This window comes from Heterodontus francisci, chromosome 19, assembly GCF_036365525.1.
Source record: "Heterodontus francisci isolate sHetFra1 chromosome 19, sHetFra1.hap1, whole genome shotgun sequence".
Classification (NCBI taxonomy): Eukaryota; Metazoa; Chordata; class Chondrichthyes; order Heterodontiformes; family Heterodontidae; genus Heterodontus; species Heterodontus francisci.
The window spans coordinates 42787315-42805117 of NC_090389.1; the positions used below are offsets into that span (position 1 = coordinate 42787315).

Sequence of the window (17803 nt, forward strand, 5' to 3'; positions counted from 1 at the left end):
CATTATGTACAACTGTAACATGACGTCCCAACTCTTGTACTCAGTGCCTCGGCCAATGAAGGCAAGCATGCCATACGCCTTCTTCACCACCCTGTCTACCTGTGTTGCCACTTTCAGGGAACAATGTACTTGCACCCCAAGGTCTCTCTGCTCAAGAACACTCCCCAGGGCCCTGCCATTCACTGTCTATGTCCTGCCCTGGTTTAACTTCCCAAAATGCATCACTTCACACTTGTCTGCATTAAATTCCATTTGCCACTCCCTTGCCCACTTTCCCAGTTGATCTATATACTGTTGTAACCTTAACAACCTGCTTCACTGTCCACTATACCACCAATTTTGGTGTCATCTGCAAACTTAGTAATCATGCCCCTTACATTCACATCCAAGTCATTAATATGTATGACAAACAACAGAGGGTCCAGCACCGATCCCTGCGACACACCACTGGTCACCGGCCTCCAATCTGACAAACAACCCTCCACTACCACCCTCTACCTCCTATCACCAAGCCAATTTTGTATCCAATTTGCTAGCTCACCCTGGATCCCATGTGTTCGAACCTTCTGGACCAGCCTACCATGCGGGACCTTGTGAAAGGCCTTGCTAAAGTCCATGTAGACAATGTCCATCATCCTGCCCTCGTCAATCCTCCTGGTCACCTCCTCGAAAACTCAAATTCGTGAGACATGATTTCCCACGCACAAAGCCAGGTTGGCTGTCCCTAATCAGACCATGCCTTTCCAGATGCATATAAATCCTGTCTCCCAGAATCCCTTCCAATAACTTTCCCACCACTGATGTAAGGCTCACCGGCCTGTAGTTCCCTGGCTTATCCCTGCTGCCCTTCTTAAATAAAGGCACAACATTAGCTATCCTCCAGTCTTCTGGTACCTCACCCGTGGCTAACGATGATACAAAGCTCTCTGCCAGGGCCCCAGAAATTTCCTCCCTTGCTTCCCATAGCATCCTAGGATACACCTGGTCAGGCCCTGGGGATTTATCCACCTTAATCTGCTTCAAAACCTCCAACACCTCCTCCTTTGTAATGTTGATATGCTCCAGGATATCAGTGTTCCCTCCCTTGAACTCACTAGCTTCCATGACCTTCCCCACGGTAAATACAAATGAGAAGTATTCATTTAAGACCTCGCCCATTTCCCGTGGCTCCACACGTAGATTGCCACACTTAAGGGGACCTACTCTCTCCCTAGCTACCCTTTTACTCTTAATATACTTATAGAATCTTTTAGGATTCTCCTTTATCTTATCTGCCAGGGAGATCTCATGGCCCCTTTTCGCCCTCTTAATTTCCTTCTTAAGTGTAGTTCTACATCCCCTATACTCCTCGAGGGACTCACTCGATCCCAGCTGCCAATCCAGACATATGCCTCCTTCTTTGTCCTGACCAGACCCTCAATATCCCTCGTCAACCAAGGTTCCCTAAACTTGCCAGCCTTGCCCTTCCATCTAACAGGAACATGCCTGCCCTGAACTCTTTCTATCTCACTTTTAAAAGCCTCCCACTTGCCAGACATCTCTTTACCTGTAAACAGCCTCTCCCATTCAACTTTTGAGAGTTCCTGTCTGATGCCATCGAAATTAGCCTTCCCCCAATTTAGGACTTCAACCTGAGGACCAGTCCTAGCCTTTTCCATAACTAATAGAGTTATGGTCACTGGTCCCAAAGTGCTCCCCCACTGACACATCAACCACCTGCCCACCCTAACTTCCTAAGAGGAGGTCAAGTGTAGCTCCTTCTCTAGTAGGGCCATCCACATGTGGTCGAAGCCACTTGCTTCAAGGACTGAGTTGCGATTGAGGTGATCTTCAAAGTGCTCCTTCCAACGAGAACTGACTGCTTCTCTGTCCTTGATCAGTGCCACTCCACTCTTTGCTCTCAGTGGGGTAGGTCCTTGGGTACTTGGGCTGTAAATGGTCTTGACTGCGCTGAAAAATCCACGCATGTCATGGCTGCCAGCGAGTTGCTGAACTTCCTACACTCTTCCAGTCCACCAGCTGTTCTTTAAGTCATGGGTTTTTTGTTGAACCTTCAATTTTTTCCTTGAATTTTTGTGATGCTTCCAGTTCAGGAACACCTTGTGCTTGCGATTTAGTAGCTCCTGGATCTCCTGGTTGTTCTTGTCAAGCCAGTCTTGATGTTTCCTGGTTGAGAAACCAAGAGTATCTTCACAGGTGCTGATTATGATAGCTTTGAGTGCTGACCAGGCATTGTGGACATTCTGTGGTTCCTGTCTGTTGAGTGTCACCAAGTTGCTTGCAAGATGATACCTGAGTAGGTCTTTCTTTGCAGAGTCCTTGATACCATCGACATTGATTTTCCTGCAGCAGTGCTTCTGCTGCCGCTGTGTCTTTGGACTGGGCTTATGCAGGTAGTAGCTTGGATTAGGCCATGGTTGGTCCAGCAGTCATCGGCTCTTATCATGGCACGAGTGATGTGAACATCCTTGCAGTCCTTCGCTCGGACGATGATATAGTCAAATGCCGATGCCTGGAGCGAGGGTGCTGCCAAGTGGTCTTGTATTTGTCTCTTTTACAAAATAGGGTGTTTGTTATGATCAGGCCATGTTCAAGGCATTTCATCAGAAGAAGGATTCTGTTGGTATTAGCCTTTCCAACAACCTCCTTGCCAATCACACCTTTCCAAAGATTTGTCTCCCTCCCAACTCTGGCATTGAAGTCTCTGAGGAGGATCAGCTTGTCTTCCTTGGGAACACAGGACAGCAAGCGATAAAGGCTGGAGTAGAATTCCTCTTTGGCCTCATCTGTTGCTTCTAGGGTTGGGGCATATGCGCTGACAACTGTGACATGCTGTTTCATAATGTATCAATGTATCATAATGAACACATGAAAAATTCACAAACTTATTTCAGCAATTGCCACCAATAGAGTCCCTCTCAATAAATAACACAACACACACTGCTGAGCTTCTGAACCCTGGTCACACCTTCATTCTTATTGCATGATCTTCACTAGGTCCTGCAGATTTGCCTGGTTTTATAGTCCCCATGTAAATAAAGATAGTATAGAAATAAAGGAAAAGAGAGAGAGGGAAATTGTAGAAGGCACAGATTAGAATACCAAGATCATGGTGAAAACATTACAATGTTTCCCTTATGTGTGTGTATATAAAATGAGAATGACGTGGAGAGAAGCATCCCGGAACATAAGTACTGTTGAAACAAACATCCTTAGCTAGAGGGCATGTGAAGCTGTGAAATATTTTTGGTGAGATGTTGACTGAAGAAAATTGAAGAGTTGGGGCCCAGCCTGAAAAGTTTGAGAGTTCTGATTTAAGCAGAGTTGGCCTTGGCATGTTCAGAGATTGAAACAAACTCCTGATTTTACATATTTATTTCAGCCAGAGACTGGGAGGATGCAGAGAAATATGAGTTACTGATTGAAAATGAGTGTATTTGGCAGGTGAAAAAAAAAAAGATCTGTAGCAGGAGGTTTATCTGCTTGTTTGTGTTTAATGACATTCCAGTAGTGGCACTGACAGAATTTAGAAATAATAGGGCACATCCATGACTAGCACAGAAAGGTTCGCACAGCACGATAGATAACACACCAGCAAAACACATACACCAGGCAACTGAATAAAATGATGTCACTTTTAATCGATCTTTCAGTCTGCAATTCTTCCATCACTCAGAAAAGCAAGTGTTATTTCCTCAAAAGGCAAGCAAGCCAAGTTGCCAATTCCTGTGTTGTCACAAGTTAGGATTTGATTATCAATGTCACTGTTCCTTTCATTGGTACCACAGATTCACCGTCAAAGGCACTTCACCATTGGCTGCTGGAGGTGCCAATAAACTGGGTTGTGAGTGTAATTTCCTGCTGTCCTCAATTGGAATGTAACCCTTTCCAATGTTGCACTATCTACTCAGAAAAACAGATAAAACCCAAGTCAACAAGACAGATGGAGTCAAGTGAAAACATTATGCTATCAGACTGGTCTGGTCTTGCCAAACTTTCAAAAATAAGTGGCCCTTTCTTGTTTGTAGTATTATTGTAATTTATGTTTGAAACATGGTGAATTTCAGGAATACTCCTCAGGATTAGAACTTTCCTTGGTTTGTAACTTTTCCAAGACTATTTCAATAATTCCAACAGTCCTTGAGGTCAATAGGAAGTCTAAAATACTGTTCTTTTTCTTGACAGCTTCTAATGAAGAGAGGCTGAGCAGAGTTCCAGAGGGATGCTTCTAGTCTACATCAGCTGGGAATCTGGACCCATGAGGAATGTGTTGAAACTGACTTTTATCTGAACATAATTATCAACAAGGTAAGATATGTGATGATTTTTCATTTAAATATTATTTTAAATAAATTGTTATGACCGAGGCGGGAGGTGTGCACTGTTAATTCAGTCTCACTTCTCCACAGGTCACAACATATTATTTAAAATTTTCCCACTTACGAATTCAGGCAATCATATACACTATTTTTTCCAGAATCAAACACTCTCACCACCTTTCTTTTCTGAACAACAAAAATTATCAGTTTATTATAAGACAAGTCTTAACTAGTAATCAAGTAAAACATAAATACACAGATTAAAATTTTTAAAGTCCGAACATTAAATTTTAAAGTCCCCTTTTTTACCTTAGCATCTCGCACTCATGCACACACATATATGTATACTGGTTAACTGAAAAAATAAAAAGGGATTTTTGGATCAGAGCACTGTTACAGACAAAAAACACCTGGGCAAATCACTTGCCCACTCCTGAAGAAAACAGAAGATGAGACACGCTGCACCAAAACTGGCACACAGTCCAATCTTCAAGCACAGACAGGCCACCGAGATCCCCCTCAGAACAGTTCTCTTCAGGTGGCATTGAGAATTATTTTTAGCAGGCTTTCTTCAAATACAGGAAACAAGATTAATTGACACAGTGGAGTTCTCAGGGTCTTTAGAGTTTTGCTGGAGAATGAAGCTGCGTTGTGGTCTTCTTTCTTTACTTTTTCTTCAGACTTGATTATATTTCCACTACTTCAGAAGGTAAAACACGCACACACTGACACACAACCAGAAAGCTTGTTAGTTTTCTGCCCTTCCAGGTGTTCTGCTACTACTGGGCTCGTCCAATCAAAGGAGCGCTTGTCACTTCTCTGCCCCTGTTACCAGGGTTTCCGCTCCATCTTCAACCCAAGCCATATGACAACTGTTGCCAATCCGGCTCCCTCAGTGTCCTCTTGATGGCTCTCTTTTTTTAAAAAAAAAGCTGGTCCAACATTTATTCAGCTTAACTATAAATTCCTTCAAAAATATTTTTAACAAAACACAGAATCACTTTCATAACAATATTAAACAACTATTTAAAGGTATCGCTGCCAGACCTGCTGAATGATTCCAGCATTTCTTGTTTTTATTTCAGATTTCCAGCATCCGCAGTATTTTGCTTTTATTTAAAGGTATCGCTGGCTTGCAAATTAAAAATAAACATTACATAACCTAGACAGTTTATGCAGTACAAAACTTCTGACAGGCAAGGAAACTGCGTATTTTACAGTGAAGCATCTTTAGGGACCATACGTACCAACCTATACAACTAACAAAAGCTCATCAACAACTTTAAAAAAGCTGATAGCGCCTCAAAAAAAAACGACAACTCAAAAATAGCCCTGACCATACATCAATGACAAACAGTTACACTGAAAGCAGGGTATAGGCTTGACATAACTTAATCTGCAGGTAAAGTCAACATTCCCACGCTTGTATGGTGGAAGAATTTGGTGCAATATGTTAGAATTTTCATTCATTTCTTCTGGAGAAGTTGTATGCTATTGTGGATATGTTTTGGCATGCTCAGTAGCTGAAACTGATCATTAAATTCTTTTTTATATCGCTGTCAGAGTAACACATGGATGCTCTTCTCCAGCCTCTGCCAGTTCATGCTGGCACTCTTCTCCCCTTATCTCCCCCAGTTAACACTGGCATTTTTCTTTCTCTTTCCCCTCAATTCACATCGGTTTCTGCCCCCAAGTTCTGGTGGCTCCTCTCCCTCCAGTCTGCCCTCAGCCTTCTCCTCAGGTTATGCCAGCAATCTATCCCCCAATTCAAACTTTTCTCCTCACCTCTCAATTCATGATGATATTCTTCTGTTCTCTCAGTTCATGCTAACATGTTTCAGTCCCTCCCCATCAGTTCATGCAGGAAGTCTTTATCTTCTGGCCTCCGTATTCAAGTTGGCAGTCTTCCTCACCCGTCCCTTTACTTCAAGCTGGCATTTTTCTCACCCCTCCTTCCTCTTCAGATTATTCTGTCACTGGCCTTCACGCCAGGCTGACACTGTACATATCTAAAACATAAGCTAAACAGTTGTTCACAGATGCATCAAGCTGCAAGTTCCAATTGCATTTTCTCTAGAGCTATCAATTTATTAGTTTCTGCACGGAGAACTGGTGACAACCATGATGGGCACTACAATTTTACAGAGTGCCAGGATTCTCCAAGTTGCAAGGAATTATGGATTGAACTGATATGGCCGTGCACACTTTCTTCATCAATGGCCATTTGTGTATCAATAGGATAAATTACCACTCTCTCAATGTGCAACTTGTTTGAGATCGGTGCCACACTATAAGTAAATGCTCCCTACCCAGGGATCTGTCATGATACATTTTATTTCTGTTCACAACAGAATGACATATCTCTAGGTAGATCATTGGAGACCAGTATTTGCTGAAGTGATGACTGATCCTATCTGGGTGCTTTCACATGATCCCAGCTGAACAATGCTACGCTTATCCACTAGTATCATTATAGAGCACATCACAAGCACATTGTATATGCGTTTGATCGATTTGGGAGTGTTCTGAAGTACAGTCCAGTGAAGGTCTCAAGGATTGCGATGACGTGCTGTATGCTGCACAATTTTGCCTAACAAAGAGGACTTCCTGTGAAGGCTACCATAACTCCCCCTTACCACCATAAATATATGATCATTTACAAAGCTTCCACTCTGCACACCAACTCTTGTTCAATCCACTGATCAATGCAACTCCTCCAAAACCTCAGAAAGAACAATGCTTGCACACACAACTTAGGCACAATCATAATTTTGATTAATACTCATACTGCTTGTATGCCTAGTGCTTTTTACCACTGTGCTTCCAATTGGCATGGGTGTATGATGTGCGACCTCTTAAATCTAGTTTGTGCTTCTCCTAGGACCTACCTGAATGGCAGTAGAGTGTAAGGTGTTTGGGATGTTACGTTCGTTGTGGAGCCTTTTTTACTGACGTAGCTCTCATTTCATGGTCGCCAAGTTCTGAGTTGGACCTACTGCAGGCTACAACTTGCATGTTGCTTGGATGACCAGACCCTGTGACTTTTCACGCATATGTCCAGGATGAGAAAAAATCATCAGGCTTGCCCCCATCTGTTTCAGCTCTGTGTACCAACCATATCTTGCCTCCACCTCTTGCAAAAGGTAAATAACCAGAAGCCTATAGCTGGTTAGGATTTCTCTGGCAAAAATTAATTCTTTAACTCTTCACGAGTGACCAGACAAGACCCAGGAGGTCCCAGAGTAATTTCCTCTCATTTTCCATACAGTTTTAATACCGGAAATCCATCTAACTCCATGCTGAAGGATTGTAAAGACTTAATCTTCAATATCTCCTCAATACTTCCTTCTGAAATCTTTACCCAACTCTGATCACCTTTGAGAAAAGTAAAAATTCTAGATAGCCAATATCACTGTCTGTTTCCTCAGTTTATATGTACTGCCCCTAGTCCTACCTGAATCCATCATCTCAAGCACATTTTCTACATTCATGTTGCTCATAGCTTTAATAATCTTAAGTACGTGGATTACACCCTCTCTAAATCCCCATCTACCTGTGACATCATGCCTATCTCTACTGCGCAATAATTATCCTTATTGCCCTTCTTGGCACCTTCACCAAAGTATTTTTCATTATTTTCTCTTGTGATGTTGGCAACACTGGCAAGGCACTATTTATTACTCATCCCTTGTTGCCTTCAGGGCATTGAGAGTCAAATTCGTAGTGTGGAGTCACATGTAGTCCAGACTAGGTAGGGGTGGCAGGTATCTTGCCCCGAAGAACATTTATGAACCAGTTGGGTTTCTACAACAACAGCAGAGGGTAGAGGTTTGGGGGTCCCAGCACCAGTCACTGTTTTCTGTCTGCTATTTTCCTTTTTAAAAACAAAAATGCAGGAAGTGAAAATTACTTTGGTTATTGTGAGATACAGTAAAGCCCAGGGGCAGCATGCAGCCCGCGATGGGTATGATAACAGGTACGTACGCCAAGTAATTATATTCTGTTTGAGGTTTTAAGTGAGGTGATTGTAAGTAAGGTTGTGAAGAAAGGAAGACTTCCAGCGAAAATTGATGGTGTGCTGCCTCCTGGGTATCAATTGAAAGCAATTCAATCACTTTAACAGATGAGGTCACTGTCACTGAATTCCTGGCATCCTGAGAGGGTGACCTTCTCTGACCTTGCCTGCTCTGACAGTGAGCTGCCATGTGCGGTTTGGCCATGTTGGCAATCGTTGTTCTGGCTATATCCTGCCACTGCTGCTGTGCTACTCTCTTTGCAGGTCTGCATTGCTTCATGCAAAACATGGCCTCGCTTCACTGCCTGACCTCATATTAAGCACTACTTTACAACTTGAGTGGAAAGTTGAAGGCACTGAATCTCACAGCCCACATATGTTGTGGATTACATTCATGCAAACCATGTATGTTTCTGTTAGACAAATAACATTTTGGAGCTGGTATCTGCTTCATTATGTTTGTGATGACAATCAACACTGTTCCTGACTCATACCTGATGCTGCTGCTGCTCCAGGCAATCGGATGCTACCACATATTCTGGATAGGAATTCTTGTGACAGCTGGTGAGTTCAGGAATTCCCACATACAGCATAAAGCAGAGTTCTATACCCAGAACAGCATCAGCATTAGATAGCAGCCATGGGTAGTGCCGATACGGAAGGGAGAAAGTTCCAATGTAAACTGGGAGAGAAGGAAGAACAGTGCCTGTGTGACCTTGGAGAGAAGTAGGATAAGATTGTCCATTTTGAATTTGGGAGGAAGAAGAGTGCCATTGTAAACTGAGGAAAGAAAGATGCAGAAGATTGCCAGCTAGTAGGGGAGCGGAGAGTTCTGTGTGTATAAAGGAGGGACAGGCAGTGGAATGCCAATGTAGACTAGCAAAGGTTGGGGGGGGGGTGTGGGCACGGTAGGGTAAAAGAATATAAGTTTAAATTGAGAAAGGAGGGGTTGAGTGGCAGAATGAACTGGAACGAGGGTTGAGAGAATGATGGCATGAACTGAGAAGGAAGGTGGAGAGGAGAGCTAACATGAACAGTTGGTGAGATGTGTGCCAGCATGAAATGAGAGGACAGGGTAGAAGAGTACCTGCAGAAGGGGCATCCATTTGCATCAGCCTTTTATACGAGGCTGGAATTCTAATTTGACACTGCCAGAGTGGCAGAAACATATGTTGTATAGTGACTATGTGAGACTTAGGCGAAATTGGTTGATGCCTGCAGCGTGCAATGGGCTCGTAACGAATCAGCAGCCGATTTTTCACCATGATCAATCTTCTTTGCTCTGAAGTTCCCAGAGCGATAGTTCAGTCTCTTTTTGGGGACTCACTTCCTCGTCTCATAAGAACATAAGAAATAGGAGCGGGAGTAGACCATATGGCCCCTTGAGCCTGCTCCACCATTCAATACGCTCATGGCGGTCTCACTGTTGTTTTATTTGCTTTGAATCTGAGCAAAATTTTCTAAGTAAATGGAAAATAAAAACTGGTGCCATGAAAAATTGTCTGCAGATTCACTATGAGCCTGTTTTGCGCTATTGGCATAGACCAATCTCAGCCCCTTGGTGCAACCTTACATAGAAGAAACATTAACCCTCTCATTAAAATAATAGAGGGCTATGATAGGGTGAATAGGGAAAAACTATTTCTTTGAGTTGGAGAGTCTGCTGAAGGATAATTGAAAATAAAATTTAGACTAAGAGAGTGAGGAAAAAAGGTTAGCAGAAATGTCTTCATGTGGAGAATTGTTATGAGTATGGAATGCTTTGCTATAGGGAATAGCTGAGGCAGAGACCATTGTATTTGAAGAGGGAAGAGAAAATAAAGATTTGAAACAGGGGAAGATAGAATAACAACAAAACTGAATGGACCACCCAGCATCGACCTTGGCACCAGAAAGGACAAAGGTACATGGCGCCCTGTCGACCCTGCAAAGACCTCCTCGCTAACGTCTGGGGACTTGTGCCAAAACTGAGAGAGCTGTCCCACAGACTAGTCAAGCAACAGCCTGACATAGTCATACTTACAGAATCATATCTTACTGCCAATGTCGCACTTCTCTATCACAATCCCTGAATATGTCCTATCCCACCGGCAGGACAGACCCACCAGAGGTGGCGGCACAGTGGTATACAGTTGGGAGGGAGTGGCCCTGGGAGTCCTCAACATTCACTCCGGACCACATGACATTGCATGGCATCAGGTCAAACAGGGGCAAGGAAACCTCCTGCTGATTACCACCGCCCGCCCTACTTCAGCTGGTGAATCAGTACTCCTCCGTGTAGCACACCACTTGGAAGATCCACTGAGGGTAGCAAGAGCACAGAATGTATTCTGTGTGGGGGACTTCAATGTCCAGCACCAAGAGTGGCTCAGTAGCACACACAATTGACCAAGCAGGCAGACTCCTGAAGAACATGCCTGTCAGACTGGGCCTGCGGCAGGTGGTGAGAAAACCAACAAGAAGGAAAAAAACTACATGACCTCACCCTCACCAATCTACCTGTCGCAGAAACATCTGTCCATGACAGTATTGGTAGGAGTGACCACCACACGGTCCTTTTGGAAATTAAGTCCTGTCTTCACACTGAGGATACCTTCCATTGTGTTGTGTGGCACTACCACTGTGCTGAATGGGATAGATTCAGAGCAAATCTAGCAGCTCAAATCTGGGCATCCTTGAGGTGCTATGGGCCAGCAGCAGGAGCAGTATTGTATTCAACCACAATCTGTAACCTCATTGCCCGGCTTCACCCCATTATCTTTATTGATATACTTAAAACGTAGGGCTTGTTACAGGAAACTTGAAGCCAATTAAAGAAATAACAATATAATGATGTCCGCTATGATTTGCAACTGTAGCTCAAATTGACCTTTTGATATTTGCACCCTATAACCTGATCTCTGAGAACACAAAGGTTTTGCTTAAACTGAAGAGTGCTTGAGGATTAATCCAACATTTTAACCCCATTGCATTTTCTCAAAATGTTGTATTTACACAGGCGCAACAGGCAGGACATCTAGGATAGAAGCATTGCTTAACAATGAAAGATTTCCCATAAATTACTAATTCTGTGACGAGATCCTCAGATACTCTATCTGGAATTGTGTTGCTGGTTGTCTTATGGAAGATATGGTCTGCATGCTCTGCAAACTTGACATTGTGTCCCATCCTGCCTTCTACTGTGAGGGCTGGATTTTACCAGCCCTCTGGAGATGCACTGGGAGGTGGGAGGCTTCATAAAATGGCGGCGGAAGGTGTTGGGAGGGGAGCCCGACGTCTTCCTGCCACCACGGGATATTTTGATAGTGGGAACAGCAGTGGCATGGCCACCTGCCAACCGGAGGCGGGCGGATGATTAAACCAATTAATAGGCCAATTAAGGGCTTAAGGGCTACTTACCGCCCCTGCTGGCATTTTACCAGTGTTGGGACGGGCCCCTGCTGAGTGGAGAGATCGCCAAGTAAACCATGGAGACTTCCCAGCAGGTTCCCGGGGTGGGGGGGGGGGGCGGAGGTGGTGGTGGATTGTGGTGGGGGCGCCTACCTTAATGGCCACTCAATTACCCATGGTGGGTGACCCCAGCGGCAATGGCCACCACCGCGTCTCTGATACTGTTGCTGGAGGGTTTACCCCTCCGATTGCCGGGGGTTGGCAGCCTGGCCCTGGCACATTAAATAAAAAGAACTTACCCGACCTTCGAGGGCACGTCAACATGGAGGCGCCCTCTGCTTCTTCCTGTAGCCTCAACAGCGGCCACCTCTGTCGAATTGATTGGGTGGGCAGCTCTGAGAGGTGGGCTGCCATTCTCAATTGGACAGTAGTCCTGGTGGCGGCCTCTTAATTGGCTGCTGCCAAAAAAATGTTGCCCAGGGTCTCGCGACCCACCTTGAGTCCCGGCAGTGGGGTGACCCTGGAGTTGAGAAAACCCAGCCCTGAGTCTGCAGAAGATAGCTGTTGTGGAATGAAGGCACCTTATTCCAGCACCTTATTCAACTGACTTTAAGTAAACTGTAATGTATAAATTTTCCGAAGAAACCACAAGCATCCTAAAAACTTTAATTACACAATTTGGAACCAATAGTTAAGAATTGCTCTGGTCATCATGTGTAGCAGCATCAGAAATCCATTTACAAAGGTTTTGTCTGTTGGCTATATGTAGCAAGATGGTAAATGAGTTCTTTCAGAATGGATTTACAATTTCACTTGAAATACAATTGCTATGTACCTTTCATAGCAACGGGAGGAATTGTGAACCCTGGTTAGTAAATTCTTAACACATTTCACTATTAGAAAACACGTTTGTCAAATATCATTGAGCCAGGCTGCACAACCAGTAGTCCACTAAATGACTGATAAAGCTGTAATCTTTTTTAAAACTGCTAAATAAAGGCCCCACTAAAATATCAACTGCATTTCCTGATGCTTGAATGCACTTGAAGGTCAGCCCAGCTCCCTGGACAGTTCAGGTGGTAATTGCACTGTTTAGTGTTGTAATGACTCTTGTAGATTAGGGATTTAATTTTATCCCCAGTCTGTGCTGAGTTTGCTAATATTGGCCACTTTTGTATTTGGGGTACTGCAACTGGCTTCAACACCCTTGGCCTACAAAGCAACATGCTAACCAGTGACCCTTCCCCACTGTGCATGTGGATATCAGGTGACTACATTACCAGATTGACTGTCCTGCCCTCACAGTCAAATGACATGCCAAGACTCATTTTCCACGTTCTCACATGCAGAGTGACCACGTGATGAGCCAGAGGATCAGACAATAGTAGTGGATGTACTCCAGCATGAGTCAACACATTCAGAAGAGAAGGAAACTGGAGAGCAAAATATAGGGGAAAACAGGAGGCTGGACAACAGTCTTTGCTTTGCTAGATGTTGGGAACTGTCTAAATCAACCCAGCAAAGACAATTCACAGTAAACCCTGCAAAAACAGCTGTCTGCTCTTCCCAAGCCTGACCTTCTTAGGTTAACTCTGATGAGATTGTATCAGGAGGCATCGAGGAAGCCCAGCGATAGCCTTGTAGCCTCAGAGGTGTGAGCTGCCACAGTCTGCTGCACTCGTTTGAATACACCAGTCAGGGCAATCTGAGACTGATTAGATGGAAACTCAATTGATGATGCTCCAGAGTCCACAAAGGATAAGCCAGGGTGAGTGAGGAGACAGAGAGGAAGAAGAATTGGGCAGCACTTTGCAAGGATGTGGAGTTATAGCTGCAGCGATTTAGACAGAGGAGGGCCTGGTGTTCTCTGAAATACAATTAAACAAAATGGTGGGGGGGGGGGGAATTACGATCTAAAATTGTCGAACACAATGGTGAGTACACAGTCAAAAGATGAGGTGCTGTTTCAGAGCTTGCGTTGAGCTTCATTGGAACACTGCAGGAGGGTCATGCTTGCGGACTGAATGAAGGTATTCCGGAAAGCAGTCATCCAGTCTTAGTTTGGTCTCCGCAATGTAGAGCATACCACATTGTAAGCAGTGACTACAGTATACTAAATTGAAAGAATTACAAGTAAATTGCTGCTTCACCTGGAAGGAATTTTTGGTGCCTTGGATGATGAGAAGGGAGGAGGTAAAAGGGCAGGTGTTGCATCTTCTGTGCTTGCATTGTCAGGTGCCCTAGGAAAGGGAGAGGTATTGGGGGTTACTGAGGAGTGGACTAGGGTATCGCAGAGGGAATGGTGTCTTTGGAATGCTGAAAAGGGAGGGGAGGGGACGATGTGTTTGGTGGTGGCATCGTGCTGGAGGTGGCAGAAATGGTGGAGGATGATCTGTTGAAAACGGAGGCTGTTGGGGCGGAAGGTGAGGACAAGGGGAATCCTATTATGGTTCTGGGAGAGAGGAGAAGGGGTGAGAACAGAAGTGTGTGAAATAGAATAAGCACAGTTGAGGGCCCTGTCAACCATGGTGGGGGGGGGGAGAATTCCACAGTTAAGGAAAAAGGAAGACATATCAGAAATGCTAGTATGGAAGGTTGCATCATCTGAACAGATGTGACGAAGACACTGAAATTGGGAGAATGGAATAGAGTCCTTACAGGAGGCGGGGTGTGAAGAAGTATAGTCAAGGTAGCTGTGAGTGTCAGTGGGCTTATAGTGAATATTGGTTGATAGCCTATCCCCTAAAATGGAGACAGAGAAGTCAAGGAATGGAAGAGAAGAGTTGAAGATAGACCATGTGAAGACAAGAAAAGGGTGGAAATTGGAAGCAAAATGGATAGAATTTTCCAGTTCAGGGCGAGAGCAGGAAAGGACACTGATGCAGTCATCAAAGTGCCTGTAAAAGAGGTGGGGGTGGCAGGGGGCGCAGAGTAGGACTGGAATAAAAAATGTTCCACATATCCCACAAACATACAGGGCTAGCAGCACCCATGTGGTTACCCATTGCGACACCTTTCATTTGGAGGAAGTTAATGGAGTTGAAGGAGAAGTTGTTCGATGTGAGAACAAGGTTGGATAGGCGGCTGTGGAGGATGATGGTGGATGGGGACTGGTTGGGCCTCCAATCATGGAAGAAGTGGAGAGCCCTCAGGATCATCCTGGTGGTGGATGGAGGTGTTCTCTGACTTTCATCAATGAATGCAGCTATACTGAAAACTCGGCTGCTAAAATCCAGGATTTCTTCTTCTGCATCCTCATTTTGAGCTCATCCTTCAGCTGTTACAATAGCTAACTAATTGAATTATCCAATTACATATAAAAATCTGTAAAACAAGGACCCTATGAAGGAGTTTTTCTGTGTTTGAATGGAGTTATTACTGATTTTCATCACCAATATTGCATATTTATTCAATATGCTGTGGTTAGAAATAGTAGTAATTCTAATGATCAATTGATTGCTCCCCATTGCCCACATTAATACTACCCATTACCTGACTCTCACCCACTCTCAGTATGCAGGCAGGCCCCGACACACTCTCCCTACTTGACCAAAGCTCATCCTCTGCTAAGGAATGATCTCTTAATCTTAAATATGTAGTGCAAGAAAGTATCTAATAATAATACTCGGTTTTCAGAGTCATAGAGTTATACAGCACAGAAACAGGCCCTTCGGCCCATCAATTCTGTGCCAGCCATACAGCACCCAACTATTCTAATCCCATATTCCTGCACTTGGCCCGTAGTCCTGTATGCTATGGCATTTCAATTGGTCATCTAAATACTTAAATGTTGTGAGGGTTCCTGCCTCCACCACCTCTTCAGGCAGTGCATTCCAGATTCCAACCACCCTCTGGGTGAAAAATTGTTTCCTCAAATCTCCCCTAAACCTCCTGCCCCTTACCCTAAATCTATGCCCCCTGGTTTTTGACCCCTCTGCTAGGGGAAAAAGTTTCCTCCTATCTAGCCTATCAATGCCCCTCATAATCTTGTACACCTCAATCATGTCCCCCCTCAGCCTTCCTCAGCTCTAAGCAAATCAACCCTAGCCTTTTCAGTCTCTCTTCATAACTGAAATGCTCCAGCCCAGGCAACATCCTGGTGAATCTCCTCTGCACCCTCTCCAGTGCAATCACATCCTTCCTATAGTGTGGTGCCCAGAACTGTACACAGTACTCCAGCTGTGGCCTAACTAGCGTTTTATGCAGCTCCATCATAACCTTCCTGCTCATATTCTATGCCTCGGCTAATAAAGGCAAGTATCCCTTATGCCTTCCTAACCACCTTATCTACCTTCAGTGATCTATGGACAAGTACACCAAGGTCCCTCTGACCTTCTGTACTTCTTAGGGTCCTACCATCCATTGTGTATTCCCTTGCCTTGTTAGTCCTCCCAAAATGCATTACCTCACACTTTTCAGGATTAAATTCCATTTGCCACTGCTCCGCCCATCTTACCAGCCCATCTATATCTCCCTGTAATCTAAGGATTTCCTCCTCACTATTTACAACACCACCAATTTTCGTGTCATCTGCGAACTTACTGATCATACCTCCTATATTCACGTCTAAATCATTAATGTACACTACAAACAGCAAGGGTCCCAGCACCGATCCCTGTGGTACAGCACTGGTCAGAGGCTTCCAATTGCAAAAACAGCCCTCGACCAAGACTCTCTGCCTCCTGCCACTAAGCCAATTTTGGATCCACTTTGCCAAATTGCCCTGGATCCTATGGGCTCTTACCTTCTTAACCAATCTCCCATGCGGGACCTTATCAAAAGCCTTACTGAAATCCATGTATACTACATCAACTGCTTTACCCTCATCGACACATCTAGTCACCTCCTCGAAAAATTCAATCAAGTTTGTTAGACGTGATCTACCCCTAACAAAGCCATGCTGACTATCCCTGATTAATCCCTGCCTCTCCAAGTGGAGATTAATCCTGTCCCTCAGAATTTTTTCCAATATTTTCCCAACCACTGATGTTAGACTCACCGGCCTCTAATTACCTGGTTTATCCCTACTACCCTTCTTGAATAATGGTACCACATTCGCTGTCTTCCAGTCCTCTGGTACCTCACCTGTGGCCAGAGAGGATTTGAAAATTTGTGTCAAAGCCCCTGCTATCTCCTCTCTTGCCTCACATAACAGCCTGGGATACATCTTATCTGGGCCTGGGGATTTATCCATTTTTAAGTCCACTAAAACAGCTAATATTTCCCCCCCTTTCAATGCCCGGATTGATTTGGTTGGTCAGCTTAAGGGCTGTGTTTGTTGGTGGGTTTATTTGGTGGGCGTGCCTGGCGCACGTGGAGGCATGTGGGGCACTAAGGGGCTGGAATGTGTGATGTATGTGCAGCTGCCAACAGTTGGTGGCCACAGGGTTGGGGGGCATTGGTGGAGAACAATAACGACGGAAGTTAAGGGGAGCCCAACAACAAAGTTACCCTGGCTGGAGAGATTGTTTCTGTGAGGGATGGGATGGGATTGATAGAAGGGAAGGGGGTGACAAGAGAGGGATGGGGATGGCATAGGAGGGATTGAAGAAATGGAATAGGGATGGCTTGAGAGGGATGGCATGGGAAGGATGGAATGGCATGCAATGGGAATGGCATGGGAGGGAAGGGATGGAATGGGAGGGATGGATGAGATGATGGAATTGATTAAGTGTGGCAAAATGGCAGGGACAAGTATTTAATACAACTTATTATATGAAAGCTATTCTTTGTGCTAAAAATAACAATTTGAATGAGAAAGTATTAGAAAAGCTGTCAAGTGAATTGAAAGAATACATCGGCGTTGATTCTATAGACGAAGAAGATGACAACAGTCTGTACCCTCCAGAGTTTCTACACCGTCTAACTCCAATGGGCATGCCACCACACAAACTTAGACTCAAGGAAGGAGCTGTCATAACAGCGCTATGAAACTTGAATCCTAAACAAGGACTTTGTCATGGAACAAGATTGGTAGTTAGGAAGCTGTTTTCCTCAATGATAGATGCTGAAATGATAACAGGCAGAGTTGAAGGAAGTGTTTATTCCTTTAATAATATTGAGCCCATCAGATGTAAAC

The 17803-nt window shown here is 44.4% G+C and overlaps 1 protein-coding gene across 5 annotated transcripts in view; it reads left to right on the forward strand.

Moving 5' to 3' along the window:
* The window catches only part of LOC137380037 (chemokine-like protein TAFA-4), a 314371-nt gene that overhangs the window by 21335 nt on the left and 275233 nt on the right, over positions 1–17803 (forward strand). For all 5 annotated transcript variants that reach the window (XR_010976954.1, XR_010976955.1, XR_010976956.1 and 2 more), the window contains exon 2: positions 4186–4308. The gene's annotated coding sequence lies outside the window, so the exon portion shown is untranslated. The remainder of the gene's footprint in view (positions 1–4185; positions 4309–17803) is intronic.